This window comes from Rhinolophus sinicus, linkage group LG12 (genome assembly GCF_036562045.2).
Source record: "Rhinolophus sinicus isolate RSC01 linkage group LG12, ASM3656204v1, whole genome shotgun sequence".
Lineage (NCBI taxonomy): Eukaryota > Metazoa > Chordata > Mammalia > Chiroptera > Rhinolophidae > Rhinolophus > Rhinolophus sinicus.
Genome location: NC_133761.1, coordinates 1,863,580 through 1,877,434, shown reverse-complemented (window position 1 = coordinate 1,877,434; position 13,855 = coordinate 1,863,580). Strand labels below are relative to the sequence as shown.

General features: G+C 53.1%; 1 protein-coding gene across 3 annotated transcripts in view; it reads right to left on the bottom strand.

The window, feature by feature from the left end:
• The window catches only part of SLC45A4 (solute carrier family 45 member 4), a 69,399-nt gene extending 59,123 nt beyond the window's left edge, over positions 1 to 10,276 (bottom strand). The window contains exon 1 of one of the 3 annotated variants that reach the window (XM_074317029.1): positions 10,027 to 10,276. The gene's annotated coding sequence lies outside the window, so the exon portion shown is untranslated. The remainder of the gene's footprint in view (positions 1 to 10,026) is intronic. The other 2 variants (XM_074317026.1, XM_074317023.1) reach the window with 2 other exon arrangements.
• Between the last annotated feature and the right edge of the window lie 3,579 nt (positions 10,277 to 13,855).

The following is a 13,855-nucleotide window of genomic DNA, read 5'->3' as shown; positions in this document are numbered from 1 at the left end:
CCCAGAGCCCAGAGCCCAGAGCCCTGCTCTGAAGCTGACAGGCTCTGGGAACAGCTCAAGGCTGCACACCAGACAGAGGTGCATTGGGGGATCCAGCCCCATCTCACCCGTCTCCCAAGCTATGGCACGGAGCCCTGCCCCTCCTGAGAGTCCAGGTGGCCAGCCTCTGACACGGCCACCGCCAAGCTCGGCAGTGCTTTTCCCTGGTCACATCACTGCTGGCAATCCAGGTGGAGTCGTCACTTATTCAAATAAATGCAGTTGAAGGTGCACCTCTACCATCCAAAGCAGCAACCACGTCCTCAGGCCCTGACGATCAGGCTTTGTTTCTCCCAAAGGCAGTTATAAGAGCCTCCACTTCCAAGAAGTCCTCCCTGAATAGCTGCACGTGAAGGTGGTAATAATTACGGTGCATGTTCGGCAAGCACTGCATTATCACCCTCGGTTATGTATTATTGTATTATTCTTCTGCTGTCGCCTCTCTGCTTAGGCCAAAACGGCTCGTTTCTCCCACTGTCCCTATACATTTTCTAGCATAGACATCCAATCAGGAGAAAGAATTCCAGATGAATTTCTTAAGGTCTCCAGGCCTCAGTTTTCTCATCTATAAAATGGGGATACCTCTGCTACCGTGCAGAGCGGTCAGCAAATTCAGTTAACTATGAATCTACCATGTTTCCCCGAAAGTAAGACCCAGCTGGACAATTAGCTCTAATGCATCTTTTGGAGCAAAAATTAATATAAGACCCGGTGTTACATTACACTACATTACATTATATTATATTACATTACATTATACTATACCTGGTCTTATAGCAAAATAAGACCGGGTCTTATATTAATTTTTGCTCCAAAAGATGCATTCGAGCTGATTCCAGCTAGGTCTTATTTTCGGGGAAACACAGTAGGCGGCAGTTCACGCAAAGCCTGGCCCCTGGTACATACTCACGAGGGTCAAAGACGCAGGTGCCCATGGGACTCCTGTGGGGCTGCGAGGACCCCAGAAACGCTCAGAGAGGACAGACGATGCTTGGGCACACCGACACTCGGCGCGATGCCAGCAGGTTCTAAGGGTGACTCAGTTCATCAGAGCTCACCATCTGAGTCCTCCCAAGTTCACCACACTCTGCTGACAACGTGCCCAGCTCACAGTCACGGCCTCGGTAAGTTCAGCAACTGTTCCCTTTGGGTTCTTCCCGTCCAGTCCACCTGGTGTTGAGAAAGGGCAAACATCGCAGCTGCCCCTGTCCCTCTACCTGTGTTACTGAACCCAGGACATCACAGAGCGGTAGGCACTTCCTTCCCACCAGCCCTCGCCGTGAGCCATGTGGCCGGGAGAAGGCGGTGCTGGGAAGGTGGGCCTGGGAGCCCAGGCCAAGTGTGAAGGGTTCCAAGCTGAGGCAGGGCTGTGAGGGCAGAACAAACCCCCAGATGGACAAGGTTCTGAGAGCTCATGAGGAAATCCACAGGAAAATTGTTAGAAACTATTTTCCAAAACCGTGTGACAACCAGGCAGAAACCACGCCTGCACTGACTTGGCTGGCAGACTCCCCCACAGCCCCAAAGGACTGAATCAAAAACCCATCTGAACTTCACAACCACAAACTGACACCGTCCGCAGGCGTCTTATCGGGCACACAGCCTTACCCCCGAAGCTGAAGCCGCTCAAACTGTCCAAATGGACCAAGGGCGGGGCGATAACCAGCTGGTGACAATGCTGCTGACAGCGGCCCCTGGGGACGCTTCCCTTCACCTGGATCCCCCGACACTGCAGAATGCTCTGTCTCTCTTCACAGTTTTAAATGATTCATATAAACGCCACAGGCTGGTTTGTGACTTGGTGAAAACACGGTCCCAATTTTATTTTGCATTTGATTAGTGTTAAACATCACTTCTTCGATAAAAAGTTACCAATATTTTTCACACACACCATCCCAGTACTGAAGAAAAAAGACGTAATATCCCATATTGCAAAAATACGTATTTTCAACGCCCCTAAAAACTCAGCTTTTCCTATGGGTAGAGGCATCCCGCACCCTCGGGCTCGCAGGAGACCTGACACTCCACAGGTGGGCTCCAGAGTTCACACCGCAGCTCGGCCACTCAGTGTGGCTTTGGGCAAGTTACTTAACCTCTCTGTGCCTCCTTTTTCATCTCTGCAAAACGCAGACACTACAGCAGAGCCCTCACTGGGTCGTGCACAGAAGAATGAGGCTGAGTGTTCTGCCCAGGACACGGCCCTCGGGATGCTATTTCCCAGGGCCTGCAAAGTACCAGGAACAAGTACTCATTATGCTCGCCAGGTTCCAACACAGAAGGTGAAGCTCCGAGCAGTGGGCGGCTTCTGGGCCAAGGTCACAAAGCCAGGGCTGGCCCAGCCAGGATGGAGATGCTCTCTGCACAACACCAGCTCCGGCTGAATAAAAGGCACTGGGCCGTCCCCTAGCCTCTTAAGAATTAGAAACACTTTAGACATCTAAATAATTCAAGGGTAAGCTGGACATGTTTTGAACACCCGGGGCCTCCCTTCCGCCTGCCAGTCCCACTAGGCTCTCGAGCCCATGCTGGCAAATCGAAGAGCAGACAGCCTCGACTCTACTATCCACCCAGCACCTAATCACAGCTGCCTCCGAATGGGGTGCAGAAGGACAGCCAGCAGCCCTGGCAGTGCCCAGGAGGCCTGGCTCCATCCAGCAGAGGGTAGTGGTGTGCAGGGTCTGACTCCCAGCTTGTACTACAAACGGTTTGCATACGTGACATGAAAAACCGCTCCCGGTTATCCTAGTGTCCCCTTCCAGGCAGCACGACCGGCTGCAGGAGATGTGCATACTGGGGTCACGCCCCAGGTGAGGTGGGGTGCCTACAACAAGGGAACCCCGGTTTCTGCTTCAGCAGCCTTCGCCGTCCTCTAAGGCTTTCAGAGCCTGAATCCCTGAGTTCAGAGTCAAGGCCCATGATGCCCAGAGAGTATGAGTAAGAACTTGTGCTTCACAGACCAACAGAGGCCCATTTCCTCCCATTCTCCCCCAGGCTGGGGAGAGGAGCTGCCTGCCCAGGGCTCCTCTGCACCGCTTAGGGAATCCACACATTCCTAGAGTGGAATCTTGGAACCAGCTCCTAGCTTCGCTCATCCCTGGGAACAAAGGCTCTGCCTCAGTCTTGGGACTCGCCTTGTCCCCAAACATTTACAAGTCCAGATTCATGGTGAAGCATTCTTAAGTGAATTCTTAATGGGCAGCCTGAGAACAGAAGGCAGGTAAAACTTCCAGCTGAACCACATGACCAAAATCCAAAGAGTTGGGCAAGCAGCTTCCACAAAGCTGGACTGAGAGAGAGATCTCAGGGAGAGAGACCCCCCATGTGCAAGACCCGACCTGCCTCTCGCCACGCCAACGGCCTGCTCCCCAGAGACCAGCAGACAACACCCTCCCCCCCAGACCACATTTGCTGTTGCTCCAAGAGAGACCAGCAGAGCAGGCTTCCTGGGCTCCTGCGGGCAAACACCTCTTCCGAGTTCAAAACCAGCCGTACGATCTTTTCCGCTTCTAACACATCTTTCTGGCAAATTCAAATTTAACTCGACATTATTCCACAGGCTTACATTTCAACCCAACCGAATAAATATGCATTGCCGCTAACCGAAACATGCACGCTTATGAAATGTATCATCTTCTGCCATTTAATGCAGAAATCGGGAAAACGTGCAATTAAATATTCAAGTACAAATGGAGCAGAACTGAGGTCATAATTTCATGAAGTGGTGAATGCTTTACCCCCGCCCACCCAACACCACGTAACAGAAAGGGCTGTGCAAACGCAGGGACCTCCTCAGGGGGCTTTAGGCCTGGGCACTGAGACTACCTGCTAAAACGGAACTGCCTGAGAGTCCAGCCCCCCCCCACCCCCACCCCCACCCAAGGCTGCTTTCACACATTCCCTTCCTCCCTGACAAGAAGGCACTCCTTTCCTGGAATGTGCCAGCAGCAAGGGCGTACCTGGCACCAAGGGCAGTGCCATGATTCCTTTAACACGTTGCGTACGGATCACGAGAATCTTCGTTTTTTTCTGAGCCATGCGTTAAGGACAGATAACGAGAATTCTCGTTTTTACTGTTGACTCTTTTTACTTTGCATATTTTATTGAATTATTTGTGTTTCGTTAATAACAAAGGAAGCTGCTTTCTGCAGTATCACACCAGGAGGGATTACTAACATCATAGGTGAGTAAATCCTAAAAAATTCCATAGAAAAATAATAAATGACATAGAAGCATTTACGCTTTAAAGAGAAGAGTGCATTTTAAAGTAGTTTTCTTTTAAAAACCTGCTGGAACAAAGGGTATGAGGGATTTAAACCCCGCCGTACGCAATGTGTTAACTGAGGCACCTTAAATCGACCCCCCCCCCTCGCTCTTTAGGATACACTCTCTTCCAACATATTTTTATTTTGTGCATTTAGTAATTACAGGCCTATCTCGGAGAGACTGTGGGTTCGGCTCCAAACCACTGCAATAAAGTGAGGTGTCATCTTTTTGCCGGTGGAGGGTCTTGCCAACAATTTGTAAAAATAACACAACTGTTGTGAAGAGCAATAAAGCAAAGCCCAATAAAATGAGGTCTGCCTGTATCAATGCTACATTTATGCCTCTGTGATCAAGCTCGCACTGATATAATTACTATGACAAAATTCTTCTGTATTGCGTTAACACAGGCTTGTAATCACAGGAATGTTTTGAACGGCACTTTATGTACACTTTTGTCACAGAAAGTGTGAGAAGGATCAAGAAAAGACTTTCAGGGCCGGCCCGGTGGCTCAGGCGGTTGGAGCTCCATGCTCCTAACTCCGAAGGCTGCCGGTTCGATTCCCGCATGGGCCAGTGGGATTTCAACCACAAGGTTGCCAGTTCGATTCCCACATGGGCCAGTGGGCTCTCAACCACAAGGTTGCCGGTTCAACTCATCAACTCCTCGAGTCCCGCAAGGGATGGTGGGCTCCGCCCCCTGCAATTAAGATTGAACACGGTACCTTGAGCTGAGCTGCCTCCCGGATAGCTCAGTTGGTTGGAGCGTGTCCTCTCAACCACAAGGTTGTCAGTTCGACTCCCGTGAGGGATGGTGGGCTGTGTCCCCTGCAACTAGCAACTGCAACTGGACCTGGAGCTGAGCTGCGCCCTCCACAACTAAGACTGAAAGGAAACTTGACTTGGAAAAAAATTAAAAGTCCTGGAAGTACACACTATTCCCCAATAAAGTCCTGTTACCCTTCCCCAATAAAAATCTTTAAAAAAAAAAAAAAGAAAGAAAAGAAAAAGAAAAGACTTTCAAGTGTAAAAGCACTTGACATTAGAATAAAATTCCATGAGGGAAAATATAGAGCAAACACGGGAGAGTTCACAAAAAGGGAAACACATCCATGTTACAACATGGTTTCGGAAGGGTGATGGGGGCCCCAAATCATTAGAGTACTTCACACTGGAGACTTCTGAGAGCAAGTTACTTTAAATGTCCATATTTACAATATTCTAGAAATTACATCTTTTACAGCAATTTAAAATTAGCACAAAAATGTTTAGATGTCAACTTAAAACTGTGCCCAGTTTTTCAGTTATTGCACCGAGGATGAGCAAAAATGTCTGAAGGTCGCTGCTTTCGGGTACTGTGCCTCTGAAACAGCATAATTTAATGGTCGCGATGGTGAGAGTGCTGCTTCCACCCACGCAGCAGGCGCTCCCCAAGTCGGTCTCCTCCACGAAGATGTCAAACCCCTGCCCTGAAAATAAGTCAGGGAAAATATTCCTTTCTCATTCCAAACCCAAAATCATACTTTTGGATAAATATGTTTCCCTAAAACGATGACTAAAACGTTGGCAACGAGGGGCTTATGTATTGTTTTCTGGCCTTGCTATGTCCATGCGGCTGCTTAACATTGTGCAATTTGTATGCAGAAGTGCAGCGACCACTGCCTCTGGACCAGCCCAGCCCTGCTCCAGCTCCTCCTCGTCATCTGCTTTAAGGGTTTGCTATGTATTCTGCACTCAGGACTTTCCTCTTTGAAATGGGAAGAATCTGATCACCAACCAAACCAACGGCCCCGTGATTCAAAGGTAAACCTCAGGAGAGACCCTCCAGCCAACTCCACAAGGTCGAATCAGCTACACACAGGACCCCAGGTGGAAGGCTTTTTCTGAATGCAGCAAAATAAAGGGCCTCTCGGGCATGGGTTCAGGAATGCAGTTCCCCTCACTGCCAGCAAAATCCTTCAACAGGTTTGGGAGGATGAAAACACCACTGACCCAGGGCTGCTCAAAACTTCCCTCACCTGGGACTGGGGCCAAGCAGAGGTGGGAGGGCAAGGCAGCTACACTCAGGAACGTTCAGGAACGTGGAAGGCTCTGCAAACCACTTCAGCTGTGAGAGGACCCCACGAGGGACCTCATTCCTGCACGTGGAGCTTAGTGCCCGGCATGTTGTGCGTCCTCGCCTGGGGGTCCCCACAGACTCTGTCTCAGGTTCCAAACTAGCCAAATAGAATTCAGAACCGTTCTCTCCAACTTGTTTCACTTCCCATAAGGTCTATCAAAAAACGAGAGCAGGCAGACCTTGTTTTATCACGCTTTGCAGATGCTGAGGGCAACGGCCCTCCCCCAGCACAAGGTTCCGACTCCCCTCACTGCGGGGGTCATTCAGGAACGTACCAGCGGTATCTCCAGTGGTATCTCAGAGGTCTGCCTGTAGTGCACTTAACTCTCAGGGGACCCTGCCAATGGGCCAGCTTCGGGCACCTACAACACTGTGGCTAAGGTCCACCACTGCACTGGAAGGGTCCCTGCAGGGCTGCAAGTTTAAAAGGAAAACCCTATTAGTGATATGAAAACAGTAAGTGGATTACACCATCGCCCTCGAAGTCTGCGGATGTTTTAATCTTCTTAAAATGCCTCCTCTAAAAGTCACTTGCCAGGGAAGCAAGTTCATAATACTGTTTGTTAGGCTCCCACTATATGTCTCCAGTGCCACCACTACCCAAATGGCAGTGGGCTGAAAATGACTATTGTGTAGACTGGCAAAGGCTGACTTTTAGAGCTTCCTTCCTGCACGTTAAAAAGGTCCATCATCCCTCAGTTCCCCAAAAGTACCTGATTTCACAAGGGCTTAACATTTGATAACTTAAAAAAAAAAATGAAATGAAACGAAATGAAAAAGGCCACTGGAAGCACATTTAGAAGTTCCACGTCTAAAAAGATCCTTGTTCATTGATTTTGGTGGGGTAATTAAGCTAATCCAAACAAGGGGACCTTGTCTGGGCACTGTGGGGGAGGGGCAGCGGGCTGGCCTGGGCCTGGAGCCCCCTGTACAGCAGGGGTAGGGCTGCAGGAGTCCTCTCCCACCCCCTTCCTTTCTATGTGGCTGCTCTTCTCCTGGGCGGCCTTTTCCTTCCCTCTGGTCAGATTTCCACTCAGCAAAGCTGAAATGCTCTCACGTTTCCTGGCCTGGAGTCAAGCCATCCACCTAACGGTGTTTCGCTGAGCACACCTTCATCAGCGCAATCATGTAGTGAGCACAAAACCTGGGGAACCCGTCCCGTCCTCAGCAGGAACACGGCTTCCAGCACATTCCAGCCCCACAAATTACAGGCACGGCTCTGCCAGGGGTGTTCCCGAGGAGGGCACTGGCAATTTGGAGTTGTCTGCCACCTACAGCGCTCGCCAGTCACCCTCACTCCGTGCCAGCCCGCGAGGCGGTGAGTCACGAACCACCCCTGCTGGCTGCACAGGGCTGGGCTTCGGGGCCTCAGGACGAGCAGGAGAGGGCGGAGGGCACAGACGGGTGACAGGGACATCGGGCACCACAGTCAGAGAATGGCACCACGAACCAGACCCCAGCAGTGCCCTCCACTGTCCTCCCCAGCGTCCCTGACAACATAGATAAAACCAACCCAACACCAAGCAACCTAAACGCTGGCTTCTTTCCTCCACTGGGGACGCGGGCGCCACCGCTGCCGCAGCCCCCCCCACCTCGCCTGCAGACTTGCAGGGTGGGACCTCCGGCTCAGAGAGGGAGGGAAGGGTCTCGGTCCCAGGCTCCTCCCGCCCCTCTCCACGTCCCCCCCTCCTCCAGTGAGCAAAGTTAGATGGCAGAGAGAGCCCGGGATGTTAAAAGCCGCAGGCCACCTTGGAGCTCACCCAGTCCAATCTCTGCTCAGCTTTCACGCTGCGACAGGGACCACGGCTGCAGCAAGGGGAGCAGGCAACTCGCACTGGCCCTGGGAGCAGGCCCTGCGCAGCCTCCCCAGGGGGACACCCGCCCACACCTACCACCACTAAATACCTAATATGCATTTCAAATGCATCACAAATGATCCACTTCTTTCCTGTACAGCTGCTGCCTACAAAAACAATTAGCCAGAATGGGACTGAAATACTTGATTTTTAAGACAACCTATTTCCCCACCTTCTCACCAGAAAACACTTGAGTTCTTTATCAAGCCTGGGTCATTCCACCTGGGGCCTGCATAGCTCCAGGCCACAATCGCTGCCTCTCCCCATCTTCCAGTGGATTCTACAAAATCTCTCCCAAGCATTAAATAAACTCTTACTCTTTAATACACAGTTCAGATCTAGCAGGAAATTATTCACATTTTTAAAGGAGGCTAGGGGCTACTGTTTCTGATGCCCAACCGTTTGTTATACTTCTTAATCAGTAAACCAACCCTCCAGCTTTTTTCCTTCCTTTTTTCCTACAAGCACAAAACAAAAAGATGCAAGATTCCCTCACACCCTACCTGTCGGCCCATGACAGGAGGGTGGGGGGCACCCGTCACAGAGAAGGAACGTGCAGGTCACACTCATGAAGCTGGGAAGAGAGACCTGGGTTTTCCCAGTAGAAACAGGCTTTGATTCTGACAATCATTTGACCCCACAATTGCTTCCATCACTCATCTTCTAAAACCTCCTCCCTTTCCAGGCCCCAGGCGAGGAAATGCCCCAATAACCAGAAGCTACAAGTCCCCTTTTGCTGGAGTCTGCTGAAGTATCAAACAAACAAACAAAAAATCTCACATTCCCTAGGGGATCAAATGCCCCTTCCAACTCCTCCCTAACCACTCCCCACCCCCCACCTTCTAGAAACATTATGAAGAGTTACCAAGAGGCTCTGCTTTTTTCAATCCCCTCCACCACCACCACCCCCTCCCCTCCCAGCATTTTGATATGCCTCCCCTGGAAACGCCCTCAACTGGAAGGTGCTCCCTGAGAACTCAATCAAAAGCAATGCACCGTGGGGAAGAACGGGTTAAGCCCAAGAGCTCTAGGTCCAGGCAGCTCGGGAAAAGGAAAGTGGTGCTGAGATGCAGAGAAATGTGAGGGACTTCTGCGGGAATGCACTGGCCCTCTCCCTCTGGGACAAGCTCGGCCACAGGAAATAAAGGTGTCTTCAACATCGCAGATAAGCCAGCAACACAGGGGCACAGCCCAGGGGGCAGCCAGGACTCAGGTGCGGGACACTGGCTCGGCGTGCAGAGCGCGCGGGTGCGGGGGCAGGAGGGAGGGAGGAAGACGTCCGTCGGGAGGAGACCCAGGCGGAGGGGCAGAGGCTCAACTCCCCGAAGTTGGCGATGTCAGGCCGAGAAGGCAGGGCAAGGTCGGGGCCACAGGAGGGAGGCGCCGGGCTTCTCTGGGGGCAGAGTAACTAGAGGAAACAGGGGGTGGGGACGCCGAGGGGTGCGACGGGAGGCAGGGTCCACGGGAAGGGTACACCCCGCGGTAGGGGCCCGGGATGCTTCAGGAGGCCACTAGAACGGGGACAAGGTGGGGCAGGTGCAGCCCGGAGAAGAAGGAGGGGGGCTAAGGAGGGGGGCGGGTGTCCCGGCGGGAGGCGGCGTCCGGCCGGGGCTTGTGGGTCCCCTCCCCTGGGAAGAGATGCCGTGAGCGGGATCCGGAGCTCGAGGCCGCGGCCGCGCGGGGGTGGGGGTGGGGATGCGGCAGGTGCCGGGCGCCCAGGTGCCGGGCCTGAACCAGGGGGCAGCCGCTCACCTGTCTCCTCCCGCCGGGGCGGCGGGGCGGCCGGGCCGGGCGGGGGGCGGCGGGGGCGCGGAGCCCCGGGCGCTCGGGAGCGGCGACCGGGTGTGCGGTGGGGCCCGGCGGCGGCTGCTCCTCGGCCTGCCGGCCGGGTGGTCAGGCAACGAGCGACGCGGGCGCGAAGGGAGCGCTGCGAGGCTGCGGCCGGCGCGCTGGGACAACGCCGCTTTATCGGGTCGGAAACAGCCGCCGCGCGCCGCTTCCGCTGACGCAGCGCGGGCCTGAGCTCATGACTATGCAGCAGCCACCACGGGAGGCCGAGGCGGGGCCTGGGCTGCCAGTGCCCATTGGTCACCTAGGTCTCCGCCCACCGCGACGCCCCGCCCGTCGGCCGCGGCCCCGCCCGAGGTTAGCCCCGCCCCCGCGGCCCACCTCCTCCTCCCCGGAGCGGCGTCCGCGCGCCCCCAGCCCAGGCTCCTCCCGGCCTGAGCACCCGCCCCTCCCCTCGAGCCCTGACCCCGGAATCCCGCCCAGTCCCTCTTCGTAGCCGCGGAAGGGAGAACCCTGAAGCCCTCGCCCCTCCCTTGCTCACCTCGCTTCCTCCTTCTCCCCAAATGCCCTCCTTGCTGAGGGGCCCGGACAGCCTCGACCACCCCACCAGACTAGACCCTCTACAAACACCCTCTTCTCATCACCATCACCACCACTCCCGGTCCCCAGGTGCCGCCGCAGACACCCCTGGTCTCCCTCCTCAAACCCCCTACCTCCCTCCGGGCCATCTCCCTCTCCCTACACCCCTCCCACCCCCCACCCCACCCCACCCCACCCCCGCGCATTGCGGGCGGAACCCCCTCCCCGCGCTAACAGCGGAGAGCGCGCTGGAGAGCTGAGCGGGGACCCGGACCCAGAGCCTCCCACTCGCTGCCTGACCCATGCCAGGGGCACCGATCCAGTGTCACCTCACAAGTAGATTGGCTATGACTCCTAGGATGGGGCTGCTGGGAACTCAGGAGGAGAAGGTGCGGAGAGGCAGCTTGACATAGAAATAGATGATATAATGCGCTGAGATCAGACAACCCTTTACTCTGCCAGGGTTTAAGTGGCTTCGGACAAATTGCTTCACCTCTCAAAACCTGAGTGTCCTCATTTGTAACATTATCTCATCAGGTTGTTGAAGGGATTTAGAAATAAAGGGTGCATGGCACAGCCTCCAGAGCAGTTAAAATGGGAAAATCTGACAATATCAAGTGTTGGCGGAGAAGTGGAGCAACTGGAACTCTCACACATTGCTGGTGGGGACGGGAAGTGATGCAGCCACCCTAGAAAGCTGTTTAAACCCCGTGACTTAGCAATTTCCTTCCCTCATGCTCATCTTATATGGTCACATTTCTGTTCATACCAGCACTGTCTGTAATAACCCCAAATTGGAAACGTCCCAAAATGCCCATCAACCGTAGAACGGATACATAAATTGTGACATTCATGCAATAGAATGACAGCAAGGATGACGCATAATATACAACTATACACAACAATACGGATGACGCTCATAAATGATTATGAGAGGGAATAAAAAAGCCAGACCCTAAACCATGTAGGATTCCATGCATATAAAGCGGTAAAAATGTACTCGTACATACGAGTATATGAGTACATTAAAAACCAAAGCAGCACGTGACACGTCGTGGGTGCTCATGATTGTCTACCCTGTTGGGTGTTTTGCTCCTGTGGCCAGAGGATGGAAGCAGAGGCAGTCCCTTCCAGCTGTGCTGTGTGCCAACTGCATGACCTTGGGCACCTGACGACCCTTCTGAGTTCTCATCTGAAAATGAGCCTTCTAATAACAGCTAACTCACAAGTGGTTCTGAAGGTTAAATAATGCTTTCCTAAAAGACTGATACAGTAAGGATCACAGAGACGGGACTTAATAACTTTATTCAATAAACACTAAACATTGGGATTTATTGAATCTTCTTCATTTTCATTCATTCAGCAACCAACTACTGAGTGCCTACTGTATGCCACATACTGTGCCCGGTGCTAGGGCTGGAGCTGGCAAAAGATCCGCTCCCTGTCCTGAAGGATACATAGTGGAATGGGAAATGCACATAGCTAAGGGAAGGCTCACTAGCCATCCTGGCCACGGTGCCCAGCATAGGATCTGACGCACAGTAGGTGCTCCATAAGCGCTTCTGGAACAGTAAATGAATGCATATATGAAAGTGTGTGCATATGCTTTCATGTGAATGAAATTTGAAGGCAGTTTCTAAGCCTGAGATGTGGAAACATCAGATTAATTTACTTCTATAACCTGAAGTTTGACACAGAGATTGGACAGAGAGCAAAGTTAGGAAAAGCATGGCCCAATGTGCCTGCGCCCAAAACTGCACGTGTGGAGTGACTTTCCCCTGGGCTAGAAAGGGAAGTGCGCGGAACTGGATCAACTCGATGACTCAGGTTTCACTGTGATTAAAAACAATAAAGCTGCTCATTAACTGAGGGCCTACTTAGCGCCAGGCCCTTTCCGTTCTTTGCCAGATCTCTTTAGGGGCCGGAGGAGTGGGGTGGGGGGGAAGAGAGCCCAGAAGCTGAGACAATGTTCCAGCTGGACACTTCCATAGTGGACTCCTTCTCTGCTCGTTTGCAAATCTCTCCGTGTTTTTTTTTAAAGCAACAAGCACTTTTTAAAACAAACTGTTGCCAAACCCCAATCTGTCCATTAGTATGTTCATTTATCACTAGAAGGGTCAGAGCACCTGCTCTGAGCCACGTACACACACACACACACACACACACACACACACACTCATGTTTTCAGGGCGCTGAGTTCCAGCTGTGTCTACCTGACAGCTGCCCTCCCTCCTCTCTCCCTGTGTCCCTGTGAGCCCATCTCAGGTGTGGTGGAGAAAGCAGAGGACACAGGGGCAGAATTCCAGCTGTGCCACTTCCCACTGGGTGACCTTAGGAGCAATACCTAATTTCTGTGAGCTCCAGGTGGGCTCATAGCCCACAGGTTCCAGATCTGAAGCAAGTCCAAATCCCCCAATTGCCCATGGTGTCACCCAAGACCCTGGAGAACAAGGCTTGCTCAGGTGTCCTGGGCAGTGAGGGGCTGTCAGCAGCCTCCGCCCCAAGGGGGGGCAAATCCACAGTGTGACCTCCAGGTGCTTGAATTGCCAAGAGAGTAGCAGGCTACCTGAGGTCACGTAACATTCCAGGGTCACGAAGCTACTTGGGGTCATACTGCTTCTTGGGGTCACAAGTCCTATGGCCACTTGAAGGGGTCATATGACTATCTGGGGTCACATGGCTTTCTAAGGTCATTCGTCTTCTTGGGGTCACATGGCTACCTGGAGTCACCCAATTGCCTAGGGTCATACAATTGCCAGGAGTCCTATGGCTACCCGGTCATAGGGTGACCCAGGGTCACATGACCATTGGAGTTGGCACAGTTACCTAGGTCATATAGACACCTGGGGTCCAGGTGTGTCTCCTTCGCAGTGGGGGCTCCTTCCAGGCCATTCCACTACCTCTGTGTCCTGGTGTGCCCCACGCCCTCCCAAGCCGTAGTTCCTCATCTGCGAGGTGGACAGAACACGTGTGTTTAGAGCACGGGGCTGTGGTGAGGAGCACGAGAGGAAAGGCTTGTACGGGGCCCACCCAGCACAGAGCTGGTGCTCAGTAAACAGCTGCGATGCCAGGAAGCCCAGCTGTGGCCGAGGGGGCAGCACTCACCCTCCCAGCCTAGGCAGACCCAGTAGATTCCCCAGGAGGGAGCTGAGCAGGTTTTCACCGGGAAGGGGTTGCTTTTTGGCTTGGGTGCCACGTGAGGCAGCAGCTGTCC